The 16176-nt window shown below is 44.6% G+C and overlaps 2 long non-coding RNA genes across 3 annotated transcripts; both read right to left on the bottom strand.

Annotated features, from left to right (window-relative positions):
• Positions 1–4008: 4008 nt before the first annotated feature.
• LOC128853169 (uncharacterized) lies at positions 4009–8039 on the bottom strand. The gene is made up of 3 exons (XR_008451493.1): positions 5111–8039; positions 4681–4763; positions 4009–4566 (listed from the first exon to the last, which is right to left on the bottom strand). It is a non-coding gene; the product is annotated as an uncharacterized LOC128853169 (long non-coding RNA).
• A 1849-nt stretch (positions 8040–9888) lies between these two features.
• On the bottom strand, positions 9889–15914 carry LOC128853170 (uncharacterized). Of its 2 annotated transcripts, none has more exons than XR_008451494.1 (4): positions 15639–15914; positions 14191–14282; positions 13299–13363; positions 9889–10018 (listed from the first exon to the last, which is right to left on the bottom strand). It is a non-coding gene; the product is annotated as an uncharacterized LOC128853170 (long non-coding RNA). The 2 variants fall into 2 exon arrangements; XR_008451495.1 differs by having other exon boundaries at positions 15755–15914.
• Between the last annotated feature and the right edge of the window lie 262 nt (positions 15915–16176).

Genomic DNA, 16176 nt, shown 5'->3' with positions numbered 1-16176 from the left:
TTGTATTTAAAAGGCCTCTTAGTTGCTGAGAGGAGCCCCAGGAGAGGGCTATTAACTGGCCAAATTAGGCTATTTATTTTTGTGAGTTTTGCAAGTTTGAAAAAGAGAGGCACATTTTCACTTAGGAGAGTGATATTTCAAATAGGTCACAGGAAACTCTGGCAGGCGGGGAGCAAAGCAGAGCGTCAGTAGGAAAACATTAACCAGAGACATTTTGCAAGTGCAAGTCGACATTTGAGTTCCTAATGGCTTCTGAAGTCCATTCAAAAATCTTTCAGTGGATGTAAAATAGGGGCAAGGCACTGCAGCTGTGCAGGAGCCCTGGCCTAATCCTGAAAGCCTTTAAAATGGCAGAGCTGTGCCTGTGGGTGCTGCTGCGAGAGAACTTGGGTTTCTCAGCACAGCCAACAAGCTTGGCAGTAAGCATTTGAAGGAGATGGATTCTGCCGGCTGGCTAGGAGATAGCTGGTGCTTGCAAAGATCACTGGTCAGCCCTGAAATTTCACTGCACCTTTCCCTCCTCCAGCTTTTATTTTGATTCTTCAGACAGAAATATCATTTTCCCATCACATAATCATAGCCCAGAGAAAATCAGGAGTGACTTCACTAAAGCCCACAGAGCAAGCTGCATGCACACCTTAAGAATCAGGGCCAATACTTTTTATGTGCATAATGCTGGTTGGAAAAGGTCCCTACAGCACCTCATTGGGTAAGGCGCGTGCTCACCAGTTTTCTCCTTTCCATCTTTGCAAACAGAAACAATTCAAGTCCACTCAGGGATTACTCACATGAAGTTATTTTGAAGGGCTGGTCCATCTCCCGTTGTCTTCAGCAGCTCAAGATGAAGCTGCTCAGGAGTTAAAGACGACTCTGGGGCAACACTGGGCTGCATGCTGTAGCTGTGGCAGGGCTGATGTCTCTTGAACTGTCACCACACAAGCGGCAAGAGCACTACTGCATCTACACATGACGGAAAGGCTTTGCAGGATCAGGATCGAGATGGGAAAATAAATAATATAATAAGATAATAAAAAGCAATGTTCTTAGAAAGTGATGTCTAATGGGTTCCTGTTGATGGACGGTAAATCCAGAATCATACAAGTCACAGAAAAAAACTAAATTTTTTAAAAAAGTAACAACACATCTATTGGAACAATCTTCCTCTTCCTCATTTTTGTTTGGGTTTGGTTAGTTTTTCCCTATATAAACGAGCTAACTGAGGACTCAGAGGACTGGTATGTCTGAGGCTGTGACTATTTGTCACATCACTGCTTTGGTCAGTGAATTACAACTCTCTATCAAAACACCTTCCTATGAGTGTGTCCTGTCAGTACCACATTTTCCTCCTCCAGCTGGGTAACTCTGTGGACTCGCAGGCACTTTGTGCTCAGCATTTCCCTGGGATTGCAGATTGTTACGGTGCAGACGAACCAGTGTTTTATTGAAGCAGAATGAGGGAGCTATCACTGAACAGAAAGGAGCTGAAAGGGAAATACAGAGCACACAACATCACTGAAAACCCTTTTCAGTTCATACACAAAAAGTCAAACAGATCTAGCGCTGGCTTTATTCTTACCGTAATTGTACTTTGTCCTAGTAGCATAAAATGACCCATCCCGCCTTGCATAAAACCTGACCAAACCCAGGAGGGATTTCTGGCACAGTGAGGTCATGGGCTGGACTGTGACCACCACAGTACACTCAGCAAGAGGAAACCAGGGGCAGAGAGAGTCCTTCCAGGTGTGCCACAGAGCCTTGTGTCACCAGCGGTGTGTAACAGAGCAGGCGTTAAAGTGCACCCTGTTTTGTAGAGGTGACCAGGGAATTTGTAGGGACTGGGAAAGCACAAATGCATTGCCGGTCCATCTGTCATGAAAAGAGCTATAAATATTGTGATACTTGTCTCTGGGAACCGAGCACAACCTCTGTCCAGGCTTGCAACCACACACTGACCCTTTGGACTTTACAGAAGCTCTTCAGGTTGCAAGTCACCAGCTTAGCAGGCTCAATTGTCTGTTATTCCCATTAAAAATACCCTAGTTAAAGCAACCTTTCCAAGGAGATACAAAGGATGGTTCTCCATCTCAGATAAACCTGCTGGAGCTCTGCTCTCACTCATTTCCCAGTTGTACCGTGCTGTTCTCCAGCTGGACCTTCTCTCTGCGCTGGTGTGGTAATGCCTCCACATCTAGTCTGTGTATTAGCTTTGCCTGGCAATATTTATTTAGCACATAAAACTTTGATGTTGCTCCTGTAGTTTGCAATATATTAACAAGGCCATAATATCAGTCAAAAGCATTTCACATGTGCTCTCACATGTTTGGAGTAAAAGAAGCACCAGGTGCCAAAGGTCACAAAGCAAACTGAGTCTTTATGAGAAATTAACCGTTAGATACAGAAAAAGGATGAGGATGATCTGGGGGTGCCATAAAAGACTCCTTCCTGCAGGACCTTGCAGCTCCCGGCGTGCTGTGTGTAATACACACAAGTTTACTGCTTAAAACAACTAACTACAGGTCCAAAGACCATCAAGACACAATTAAATAAGTCATCATTTTCCCATGCATGGGCACAAACCAAGCCCCACCACAGTGCTGTCCTGGAACAAACAAGTGTTTCTTGATCAATGCACCTGCATAAACACCCCATCTCCTGCCTGGCTGAGACCTGCAGGGCTTTGGGTCACTCTTGCTTTCCCTGAACCACTAGCTCCCCAGCAGGGTGCCAGGGCATCTCATCCTGCTGCTGCCTCCCAGGCACGGGCAGCAGCCCCAGCCAACACCTTCTGGCCCCTCTGCCGTGCCCGGGCAGGAGGGGAGGCCCCACCAGCACCGAAGGGCAAAGATGTTCCTCATGGTGATAGGGGACTGGCAATGACCATCGCAGAAACCTCTTCTTGGCCTGTTTTCTTTTTGTCTCTGTTTCCCCATTCAGGAAAAAGCTTCTGTCACAACAGCTGCTGATTCATTTTCTGACTTGGTGCCGAGTGTGCCAGACATAACATTCATTTGCTGCCAAAGTGGTAAAAACAATGACTTACCAGCTCATTTTTCTTCAGTTGATTATGTTTGGAGGTGGGGGGAGATGGAAGAAAGGAGGTTTAATTAAAATTAGATAAGAAGGAGAATAAATCCACTGAGATGCAAAGAGCAATGCTCTGCAAGGCAGGGCAAGGGAGGGCCTATGAGGTGGTGTGGCAATACCCATCACTGAACAATGAAAAACAAAGGGGCACATTTTCAATGGTGAGGGACTCTGGTTGATTGCTGCCCTTCACCAACTTCTCTTTCTCTCTACACTTTCCACCTTTCTGGTGTCAACACCTTCCCAGAGCAGTAACTCTCAGATCCAACACAGATCGAGAAGACAGAAACCGCCTGAAAATGGCTATGTTGAAGGCAGACAAGTATACTCGCCTTTGAGCCTTCCCATCTTTCTTTCCTGACTCCTTCCTGGGATGAAGGAGTTCTGCCATCAATATTTATTTGCCTCTTAGAACATGAAATAATGATTTGCCCAGTAGACAGAATCCACATCCAACTCACATTTTGGAAATAATGAGGGCAGTGGTGAATACACTGAAATTTTGTCTTGTCTATTAGACATTAGAGAGAAAAGAGCCCACTCTGGATCTGATGACTTAAGTCTGACCTATTAGACTTACCAATATTTTTCTCAGTATTTGACGGGGTGTTTTGGACACATGGGATTTAAGCCGATCCATATTTTCTGACCTCAGTCATATACCACAGGTCATATCTGGAAATAGCTCACCAGGTCGCTAAGTCTCATGGCAAACATCCAAGTGGAGCTTTGATGCCAAGAAAACAATGGCACGGGTAGCTTGACCACAATATTGTCCTACTGATGTTTAGCAACAAATTAATTTCCTAACAGACTGGCCCATCTGCAACCACCATAGAGGAAACAGTACCCTGGCTCCATTCCGCTACCAAAATGGATGGAGAACCTTATTAACTCATGCATTTAAGCTTTCTAATCTTTCTATTATGAGTTAGTGTAGAATATAGCACAGTGAAGTGCTGGTCCCCAGCCTGAAAGCCTTGACTCCACTATCTTCACATAATGGCCAAACCAAGCTGCTGTCTTCCTCCACGTGATTAATTCCCGGGGGGTTTGCTTCAGTTCTTATTTGGAAAGAAATGGGAATCAATCAGCACGGGAATGCAGAAGAGTTATGGTAACCAGCACCAGGGTGAGGACCAGCTACAGGAGAATCATCCAAAACCATTATCTAAACACTACTATTGTCATTGAGTCCAATGATAAAGAAGAGGCTAAGTCATTTAGAGCACTAGAGGCTACAGGAGAGATTTTCAAGGGAGCTTAAGAACAGTCATTCCACAGGTTTCTCACTGTTTGGTGAGATAATGTTATTCCAACCAAGGATTTATCAAGAGCTACTTGTCTAATGCCCAGTAGACACTCCAAACTTATAAGGAGGAAAAGCCTCACCTTTATACTTAGGAAGTTCCTTTGTTCTCTGCTTTAAATGGTTGTTTGGTCTCTTTAATTGAGGGGAATATGAAGAATGGCTATTTGAGGCTGCAAAACAAGATCAAGAAGTCATTCTTGTTCACTAGAAAAAAATAGACACTAGAGAATGTCTTAAGCAGGAATGGGGGATTTTCAAGAATGACTAATAAGGCTCCTGCTTACCACCATCAAGCTACTGAAAAAGCTGTCCACTTTCTTGGAATATTTTGGAAATCCACTTCATTACGTCCACTTCTGTTCAGAACCTGAAAGGATTATTTTAACTACCATCCTCTCACAGAATGGAGAAGAAAGGATTAAAGAGATCTCTTAGGTTCTCAGTTTTTCTCTGTGCTACACAACTAAATTACTTTTTGCTTGATCTACCTGCTTCATTTCATGAGGGCTTGTACGTGCTGTCCCTTGGATGACATTGCTAAATTACCTCACTATAGCAAAATATAAGCATTTAAGAAAATCTCCAACTCAACCAACTATGTTATGAGAACACCACCAAGAAAGACTTTTCCCTCCCATTACATTTTTCTAATTCAGCCCCTACAGAATGCAATGCTGCACCGCAGAGCAGTGCTTACACTGTGGATCAACGTACCTGACCATCCAGAGACATCCTGTTCTCTTCTTGGCTTCAATTGGACATGTAGTTTCTCAGCACCTTTACAAATTAAGCCTAGAAACTAACACATTAAATTGTATTGCTGCATAAGGACTTCCATTTCCATGCTTTTATCTGCAGGAATGATATTGCCATTCTATACACTAGACCTGTTTTTGTAATACTATTGTTCATCAGAAGTTTTTATGTTAATACCGAATCAGAAATAATACACATGTGATTCATAATAATCTAACTGAATGGCTGCACTGAATGTATTGTAAGAAATTCTGGTTAGGAAAGAAACTCATTAAAGAAATAGTGACTACGATTATCCCACTGCATATATTGTTCTACTGGAAAGTTTCCTTGAGTAGTTTCTTTAATTAGCAATTTGATATTTTGAAATAGTGTGATCTTCACCACACACGATTTGTAGAACAGACTTGGCTGGTAATAGAGAGGAAAACAAGCAATCTTTCTAGAGTTTGCATCTCTAGGGCATATGTTGTCATTTTCTAGCTATTCAGCTACTGTATATATATCTGTACAATACCATGACACTGTTCTTGTGGGATTTTGATTCTTAAAAGTTGTATAGATAAAGAGCTTTTTATTGGAAGGGAATATATTGCCCTTTATTTTGAGAGAGAGAAAATCCACATTAAAACATTTGCATGTTTGGGCTATTCAGATAGTAGGTGTTGACCCCAGCTGTGTTCTAGTGAATGAATCATTTATGTAGGAGCTCATTGCACAGAACGTATGGTATTTTATCTTTGCTGGTTTTCAGCCAAACACAGTCTGTAACAATTTTTCCCCTTTGCCACATTTGCCGCTTGATATGCTTTAAAATATCCCAGCTCCAAGTGTGAGAAAGCAAAACAGATTCTGGGCCCACTCCGGCTGAGAGCTCTTTGCATGAATACTCCTGTGCTGGCATTGAGATGCCCTTGCTTTTGGAGAACATCCATTCCAGACCTGGGATCTCCTTGTGCTGAATGCTTTGAATAAACCGATGATTTAAAATCCATTTAAACCTGCAGGGAACTGCAAAAGCCCAGGAACAAGCACAATAACAGGGATCACCTTCATACACAAAGTGGGACCTGCCCCAAAGCAGAGGGACAAAATTCTACAGCCTCAAACATCCAAAGCTCTGCACCTGCAAGGAAAGCCTGGAGGAAGGGAGGATGTTTCTGCCATAGCTCTATTTCATTACAACTATCCTCCAGGTATCACTTAAGTGGTATTTTGGCAAGACCTATTTCTACCCGCAAGGGCAGGGAACAAGATTATTTCATTAAGTGATTGAGGCACTGCATGGCCACAGCCACTCTTACACCAGGTTTGATTTGAAACAGTAAGTGAGAGGTCAAATTCTCTCAACACTGATCTCCCAGGAGAGAAGAGATAAGGTGGAGTGCTAAGATTTCCACACTCCCACATGAGTAGATAAGGTCTGAATGAGCAGCCTCATCCGTAGGCTGTTTCTCTAAGTGTTTTTTATAGCTTACACTGGAAACCCTCATACGTCTCTACGCTGAATCACATAATTACGGTTTCCACAAGAAATTCAAAGCAGGTCTCCTCCCACAGAATTTCCTCTCACCTGCACTCCTTTCATCGCCAAAGATGAGTGTTTGTCAGCACTACCTCTGCTGCTGGGAGAGTTCACATGCAGCTCAATTTAGCAGCTGATGGAGGCGAGAATATTCTCCCATGTACAAGCTTCTAAAATGCTTGCCCATGATTGTCTGTGGCATGAACATTCCCACAAGGCACCATCATCCAGGACATGCAGTTTCGGCGCGGACTCCCTGCTACGCAAGGAGCTGCTTCTACAACAGACAACCTCTGTCAGCAGTAGGTTACCTTCCAGCTTCCTAGGAAAGCCTTGCTTAGATGGAGATATTGCAGATGGGATGCAGCTCCATTAATCTCTGCCATCCCAGCTTCCTCATGCCCGAGTTGTTCTCCATCATCCAAGGCCACCTCTTCGTTACATCCTTCCTCCCAGTGCAACAGAAACATAATAGACCAGCTAAATCTGACCCTGGGTAAACACAGACAAGATACTGCTCTGAAAGTCACCAGTTCATTTGCCTTTCAGATGCAGATCACCTCTGATGCAAAACACTCGTTCCCATCCCCTCAAACCAGCAAGCTGGGGATTACATACAGTTCTGCGAGGGGACTGGGAGAGTGGCTGTGCTGGTTTTGGTCGGGATAGAGTTAATTTTCTTCACAGTAGCTGGTACAGGTCTATGTTTTGGGTTTGTGCTGGAAACAGTGCTGATAGCACAGGGCTGTTTTCGTTACTGCTGAACAGCGCTTAAACAGAGTCAAGGCCTTTTCTGCTTCTCACCGCCCCCCACCAGCGAGGAGGCTGGGGGTACACAAGGGGTTGGGAGTGGACACAGCCAGGACAGGGGACCTCCAGTGTCCCAAGGGAAATCCCACACCGTGTAATGTCACGCTCGGCATATAAAGCTGGGGAAAGAAGAAGGAACGGGGAGACGTTTGTGGTGATGGTGTTTGTCTTCCCAAGTCACTGTTAGACTTGGTAAGAGCCCTGCTTTCCTGGGGATGGCTGAGCACCTGCCGGCCGATGCGAAGCAGTGAATGAATTCCTTGCGTTGCTTTGCTTGCATGTGCAGCTTTTGCTTTCCCTATTCAACTGTCTTTATCTCAGCCTATGAGTTTTGCCACTTGTACGCTTCTGATTTTCTCTCCCATCCCACCAGGGGCAAATAGGTGAGTGGCTGTGTGGGGCTCAGCTGCTGGCTGGTGTTAAACCACAACAGCACCCCAAGAACTTACATTGACACCTGTGCCAATATTATAGGCAGCGTTCAAAGCACCACTGTAATTACAGTTGACTATTGTATAACTCTAGTTTTGGTTGCTCATAACTTCACCTATAATTAATTGTTTTGGCTTAAGATTTCTCCAGCTGGGTTTGGCCTCGGACTAAACTTTCTCATTTCAGCTGAAATGGTTCAAGTCTTTCCCAAGAATATGTTTAAGGAAAAATACTCTCTTTTGCCACTGTTAAAATGATCTTTTTGTCATTTACTGAAATGCTCTCACATCTCCATGCTTCTAAAAGTGGCAACTTGAAACACTGGCAGACTTGACTGCTGTGAAATGCATGCCTTCTTATATTCTCAGGGAGAAAAAAAGGATCAGAATTTGGCTGTTTTCAGCCTCAGACTTTATATATATAGATCTATATTCACTGTCTAAACACGTGCAGCAGAGAATCAGCAGCTACTTTGACTCTCCTCAGTGCTAAGCAAGCTTAGTGCTCCACTATGCCAGACACTCTGATGAGGCAACACATGCAGTACCTGACTGTGCCCAAGGATGCTCCTGCAGCCACAGGGTTTGGTAGGGCTTTAATTGCAAATGTGCCCCTGGTTGCAGGTCTTGTGTGACAGCAGGCCAGAAGAGACCTGGGAGACAGTTCAAGCTGGTGAAGCTGCACCTTGAATCCTGTGCTTATCGTTGGGCCTCTCAGTACAAGAAGGACATTGAGGTACTGGAGCGCATCTAGAGGATGGTATTGAAGCTGATGAAGGGTCTAGAGCACAAGCGTTATGAGGGGCAGCTGAGGGAACTGGGATTGTTTAGCCTGGAGAAGAGGAGGCTGAGGGGGAGACCTTATCCTTCTTTACAACTACCTGAAAGGAGGTTCTGGGGAGGTGGGTGTTGGTCTTTTGTCCCAAGCAACAAGTAATAGAACATGAGGAAATGGCCCTCAAGTTGGGCAAGTTTAGATTGGATTATTAAAAAAAATTCTTTACCAAAAGAGTGGTCGTGCATTGGAACAGACTGCCCAGGGAGGTGATTGAGTCACCATCCCTGGAGCCGCCCAAAGAGTGTGCAGACATTATATTTTGGGATGTGGTTTGGTAGGCATGGTGGTGTTGGGCTGATGGTTGGACTCAATGATCTTGGAGGTCTTTTCCACTCTCAACAATTCTATGATTCTGTGATATAGACACTACATCTCAGCGAACATCAGAGAAATAGCTACTAAAAGCAGCCTGTCATCAGCCTACCTCCAGAGTGAGGTCTGACCTGTAGACAAGGAAGATGACCCTGAGTGTAGATGGAGCAGTGAAGACAAGGCAAAATATTTAAGAGTTGTTCAATAAACAGCTGTTGCCTATTCTCCTTACTCAAAGAGGCAGAGGTGGAGAAAATGAGTAGGTGATCACTCCTAAAAAAAAGCACAGTATAACTCAACAGGCCTGTATGCAATCTGTGTGATGGACCTTAAACTAACACTTTCTTCCTCTGGAATAACTGAACTTGAAACCTTGTGACAGACTAAAGATGCTACACCCACTTTCAGAAGGGGTACACAACCAGAAGTCATGCAGAAAACAGACAGAAAGCACATCTTACAGTAGAGAGCAAACCCCAGCAACATGGGAAGTCTTGAAAAATCTGAGTGCAAAAAGTGTAAGCTACTTCATTAAAATCTACACCAATGCAATACAGTCCAGAGATGTCATTAAGAAAAAAGAAAACTCAGCACTCCACTTCCTGGGACCTAACTGGAAAAGCAAAATGTGCCCACTCTAACGCAGAAACTAAAATACGTAGAGGCAGTTCTTACTACTCTGTGAACATGAGTCAGTACAAGTGAAAATGATGCACAGATGGGCCAGCACAGAAGCAACAGAAGTGCCGTGATATTTACGACAGGGGGAAAAAAAAAAAAAATCTTCTCTTACAAGTGTAAATATACCAGAGAAATCATCCGCTTGCAGCACTAACCAGGGCTTTGATGCAGCAAACACGCCCACCAGGGACAGCGCTGGCTCCGCCGGGAGGAGTCGGGATGGTGGACATTGCATCTGGAAGACAGTAGGCTCACAGCACCGAGCTTTCCTACGGAATCGCAACACACAGAAATATGCCAGATGACATGGACCATTTTATAGGCTTTATGCAACCAGTAGCATGGGGCCAAGCACTGTCCCAGGCCATCAAGAGACACTAAGAAGGGAAGAACCATGGTGAATGCTGGCTCCAACACCTGGCAACAGCTGCACGAGAGCCCCACCAGCCTGCAGCCCGCGAGCCCCAAGGCAGACCACAGCTGCTCGTGCCACCACCAATGCAACAGCTTAAAGACAAAGCTGGTGATGTTGTGTACACAGCCAGGAAGGTGGCATTTTGGGGACCCCTGGTTTCTCCCAGTGTTGCAATAACACATGGACGGGCTTTCTCCAGCCTCTCTCAGGCTGTCTCATCAGTGCAAGATGCTTAATTCACAGCATGGCCATGGGCCTGAGCTCTCTGGGCAAATCACATTTATCCTGACACCTATTTCTATCACCTGTAGAACAACAGAAACAATATTTACGCTTGTGCAGTTGGCTGAAGATGAAGGAATGAAAATTTAATTATCATCGGTGCTGTTTTCTGAGGAATGGTTCACAGCCTGACCATGGCAGGAGGGGCAACAGAGTCCAAAGAGGAGGCTGAGCTCCCGGAACAGAGCTGCAGGAGATGGCACAAACCTCACTGCAGCGCTAAAAAGGTCTGACAGCTTTGAATGAGAAAGAAACAGCTTCCTCATCACTTATGAACTTGCCTACAGTGAATTATTGCAGAAGTTCATAATGGAATTCCAAGCGGGTCAACCAAACTCCTTCCCATTCAGCTGCTCTAACCCCTTACTCTGCAGTGGCACACACACTTGTGTTCTACAGGAAAACCATATTTAAACAATAAAACCAACTTTAAGAACCTTTCACTCCCTCCAGGCCCCCTAACAACTTTTGTGTGTTTGTCCTACATTGTCTCACTCCTGAAGACTTCTCTTCCCCCCACCAGTGTTGTGTGAAAGACTGGAGCACAGCAGAAGAAATTAATTAACCGAGTAGACAGCAATGAAGAAAATGAAAGAGTAACAGAGACTTACACTTACAGTCACCGCTAAGTGTTGCACGTGACAGCAGGAGGGAAAACACAGTCCAGACTGTTGTTTTAATGTTGATAATATTCCAAATACTAATTTCTCAGTGGAAATAAAACCTTTGACATCAACTGGAATTCTATCTGGGCATGGAAGTTGGTTGTCACAGTACAATCTAGAAATACGAGCCTGTTTTGATGGTAAGATCTTTAGCACAAAGATGGTTCCTCCCTACACCTGCCCAGAGCACCTGGACTGACAAGCAGAGGACAAAACTTCAGCTGAATTGCATAGCAGTCAAATACATCCATGCACGCATATGCTTTCTGCCAACGCTTGTGCTAGTGGAGAGTCTATTCTGTCTTCACTACAGGCAGGATTTCTACTTTGCAATCACCTGCCAGTGGCCAGAGGTCTGCCTGACGTGTCAGCCTGCTCTGCTGGGTACCGTTGGCTCTTTGCATCTGAGCGGTCTTGTTACGGCTGCACACATCCCACTTGAATGCAAACTGGGGCTGGGTGCAAGGAAACTGGTTTTTTTGTCCAAACTCAGGAAGATGTTAAAGAATATAGGAGGTGAGGGGGCAAGGAAGAGGGGAAGGAAAGTGTTTGGATCACAGAGACAGTAAGGAGGAAAGGAAAAGAATTAAAATTAAGACAGGAAAAAAATTCAAAGCTGTGCAAGCATAAAACAGAATCATTTCAGGCATATGTCAAAATAGTGTCAGATCATTTTCTGTTCATTAAGTCAGCAGTTAAACACCCACCAGCTCCGTTTTTTGCTAGCCCTGGAGTTTTGCTACAACTGGGTTTGTAGACAGTCTCATTTAAGAGCACGTTGAGTGAACCCTTCCACACCGACTTGTGCTACCATGAGGTCCACCAGTAGGGGTCAGGTCACATGCTCCCTATGGTGGAGACCAGCCCAAGAGCTGGGACAACAAAAACCATGACAAAAGGGCCTAAATTTTACTTATTCTTCATACTTTTAAGCCACATATAATAGCACCTAATATATGTCCCCAGAGTTTGACAAAAAGAAAATTACCTCCATAAGACTAAGTTAAAAACATCAGCTTTGTACCATCCAGCTAATGTGGTAGAGATTATCAGCTTGTACTGAGTCTTAACAATCCCAACAAGGGAATAACTGTGTGCTGGTCTGAGAAGAGCTCTCTTGCATTTACAGGAGAGTCACAGAAAAAGTACCAGACACATAACCACTTTTCGATAGGGCTTTGAACCGGTAATGAAATTTAATATAATATCACTGTCCAATTACAAAATTTTATGGCATGCTTAAAAAAAATAAACCAGTGGCAATGATCCAAGAACAATCCAAAACTTTTTGGACTTTATGAGTGTTAGTTCCTTTTTTGCACTTCTGTTATACTTGATGGAGCTATTCCATTACAGGTAGAATGATTAGTAAAGGAGCAAATCCTTACATACAGAAGGGGGCTAACATCGTACAAAGCAGAGTGTATATTAGACTGAGACCACAGTAATTTCCTAGGACTGTATTTAGATGAGAGAGTCTGGGATTTTTAATGGTTTTGGCCTCAAAACCCTTCCCAAGGGACACGTTCAGCTTAGCTGTGCTAAAAGTCTCCTTTAGGTTCGGGAGCCAAAAAGATACAGTCATCTTTCTTCTCCAATAGCCAGCATCCAGAATTTAGCAAGAAAGCCACTTTCCTCCCAAGCAGTATCAGCCCCAAGTCATACCTGCTCTTTGCCAGTGCCCACTCACCATCATACTAACCCAGCAACGTAGATCACGCCTGTCCAATGTGAGGGGAAAAACCAAGCAGACACCGTGACTGCCTGACACTACCTGTTCTGCACTCAAATTTCCACACTTCTCAACCTGAATAAGGCTGCTTTATGCACCGTTTTATTACTGCAGGTAACACTGCTTACTCTCAGCAACGGGAACAAAGATTTTGGTGAAAGCAAGTTTACTTGTTTGAGGATTTGTTGGGGTTTTATTCCCTTATAAAGTTCTCCTCATTCTTAACTATGAACATTCCTCGCCAGTCCTCACTCAGCCAAAAACCACATGAAGTCTTTCCGAAAAACTATGTTCTGTGCAATGAAGTTATTAACTGCTGGGAAAGGCAGGAAAGCTTTTTTACAGCTGTTCATTGATCCACTGAACGTCACTTTACACTCTGTAGCCCCTTTTGGATTCTGCACACTTCTGGAGCAGGCTGAGAAAAAAATAAAAACCTTGGCCAGAGCACTTACGCTGCTTCTTGAGACATGTTTTTTTTGGGTTCAGGCCTCAGATTCTCAGCCAGCAATTTCTGTCCCTAGTGGAAAAGCAAAAGAAAAAAAAAAAAAAAAAAAAAAAAAAAGCAAACATCAGGTTTTTGTGCTTTTGAGGAATCTAGAGTACAATCGTGAGTTTCTAATCTGCTTGCAAAAGATGTGAATTGATCCCAGTGCCTCGGTGTCCTTCCATTTTTCCATTTGAGATCACAGTTATTCTGAGAAAATAAAATCTCAAAGGTCTCTTCGTGTGAGTCCTGCCACCAGGAGAGCAGCACAGCCCCCAGCTCTGGACCAACACGCTCCTGGTGACATGATGCTGGGAAGCGGGAGAGGAGGCAAGCTGGCCTTGCCTGCTCCAGTTTGGCACTGGGGACCTCCACATATCCTTCAAGGCACACCCCTGTGCACACTCAGGTCGTGCTCCGGTGGAACGGGAGAGCCCAGTCCACTGGGTGCAAAAGTCTCCATCACTGACACTTGAGCACGTCCACACAACGACTTCAGTGACTCTCGGAAACCTTTTACATCAGCACTGTGGCTTGTATCAGTTACTCCATTTCCAAACAGGTGCCTGTCAGACCTGTTACAAGCAATTGGCTGTTGTCCCAGAGTAGAAAGGCCAGAATTAATTTTCTCTATTTAATTTATGATTCAACATTTCTACTCTAAAACTGTACTCTGATGCTTGGGGACCAGCAGGTGCACTTAATCAGTCCATAAACCATACCAAGGCAGCGCTGTTTCTTCTCATTCCTGCGCTCTCTAGCACAAGCACACCATTCCTCACACCCAATCTGCTGCTCAGATTTCTTTCCTCTTTCCCTTTCAAACAGCACAGACAGCTGATGAAGAGCCAGGCACTCACCTTGACCCAGACTCGAAGCTCCATCAGACTTTCTCAGCAGGAACAGTCAGGCTTGAAATGAGAGGTAATGCTTGGCAGGTGCTCCTGGGGGACTGGCCAGAAATAAATGCACTCGCCAGTTAATTTCCATCTGAGTACTGCTAACATTTCTCCTTTAAGAGTACAGCTAAAGCAGTTGATTTATGCAAAGCAAGGAGGTTCTCTATTTGTTTGCCATAGTGTGGCAGACTGAGCACACAACAGGGAATATTCAGACCCATTTTAAGCACCTACGTAAGGTGCCCACGCTCCCCATACAGACAAAGGACTTTTTAGGGTGTGATGCAGAGCACTGTAATTAGGAACCTGCCTCTCACTTTTGATTATAGCAGGAGTCTAGACATCTAATTTAGGCAGAGAAATGGCATACTTAAAATTAGCTTGTACAAATATCCTCCAATGCATCAGTTTTGCAAGTAACCAGGCTGCAGGCTTTCTGGAAAGGTGGTTGCTTGGCACTTGGCGGGCAGTGAGAAGCGGACTAAGTCTTTTTACAGGCAGCTCTACTCAGCCATGACTTCCATCAGGAGAGAGCCATTGCAACCAGCCACAGCACACCGTGGGCTGGGAAGAACTGAGCCCCGAAGGCTCCCAGCAGCTTCCCTCAGCTCAGCTGGAGCTGCAGGAGGAAAGTTTCTGGCACAGGACCAGAGGCAGAAGCACAGCAACTGGCCAGCCCATTGCCCGGGGAAACCTACTCCTTCCTTCTGCATGGTGATGTAGCTGTGACGGAGGAGACTGGGAATATCCTCAGTGCTTTAACCACAGGGCTGCTGGGGTGGTGCAGGCTGAGGGCTATTTGTAATATCGCTGCCTCACAGTACTACTTGCCTTTTGTGGCTGTGTTTTAATTTTATTTTATTGGGTTTTTTTGCTTGGTTTTTGTTTTTGTTTCTTTTAAGGAACCATTTGGATCATAACTTTAATCAAGACTTTAGAAAACAAGGCACTTAGAAAATTTGAGCAGATGTGTTCCAGCTTCATAAGAGAATTTAAAAGACCTCCAAGGTAGCATTTTTTAAACTTGAAAAAGAATTGTTGTATTTGGAAACGAGGCCATGAAACAGTCATACCTCAGCCAGGAGATGGACATAGGTAGAAATGTGATTTAGCCTCTGGATCTGCTCATTTTAAATTATGCGTAGTATTTTCATTTTCCATCACAGATAACCATGTGGCAAGCCTATGCATTGCTACATGACAGCTCGTTGTGCTTTTAAAACAGCAGCACTTCAGTAGCAGCTAAATTGATGCTTTTTATGTGTCCATCACTTATCAAGAGTAATTGATTATTGCCTGAGAGGGACTCTGAGATCTAACGGATTACACCTTCTGAGCCTGCTAAATTATTTGAAAAGGTTCAGGAAGAAAAAGATTCTAAATCAGATTTCTGTCTGATCCAGCATCACCTTTCCTCATCAGCGTTGCCCCTTCCCTTTAAACCTATTTTCGCTCAGATAAAGGGAAGCACGCCAAGCCCAGGGAGCAGATTCTCAAAGGCAGCAGGAAGAGTTAAGCGTGGTACCTGTTAAAACATTATGAGAAGCAAGTATATCTTCCCATTGAAAGTTTCTCCGATAGCTGTTTATTCTGCTATTAAAGGTTACAGCTTTAGTCTAGCTCAAGAGAAGAAAACGAGCAGGTCGTGTCCCCTGCAGCCTGGAGGGAAGCGATCCACGGCTCCAGCCTCGACACGGGCACATCCTCTGCGGAACAACTGGAAGTGTTTAAGCCTGGGCTGCCTGCCTTAAACACACCCCGAACCAAGAATAGCTTTGGGTTCCAGGTCAGGCGATGCTGAGTCACTTGCTGGCCAGTGCCCAGGCTCTCCAGCTGCCTCGGGCTCGGCCTCCCTTAAAGACACAAGCTGTGCCCGCACACATCCCGGCCAGGGATCCCCCTTGGGGGCCGGGGGATGAGCAGGATGAGTGCTTCCCATATGAATTC

This window comes from Cuculus canorus, chromosome 10, assembly GCF_017976375.1.
Source record: "Cuculus canorus isolate bCucCan1 chromosome 10, bCucCan1.pri, whole genome shotgun sequence".
In the NCBI taxonomy this organism is placed as follows: domain Eukaryota; kingdom Metazoa; phylum Chordata; class Aves; order Cuculiformes; family Cuculidae; genus Cuculus; species Cuculus canorus.
Note: the sequence above shows the minus strand (reverse complement) of the source record. Positions and strands in the feature narration are given on the sequence as shown.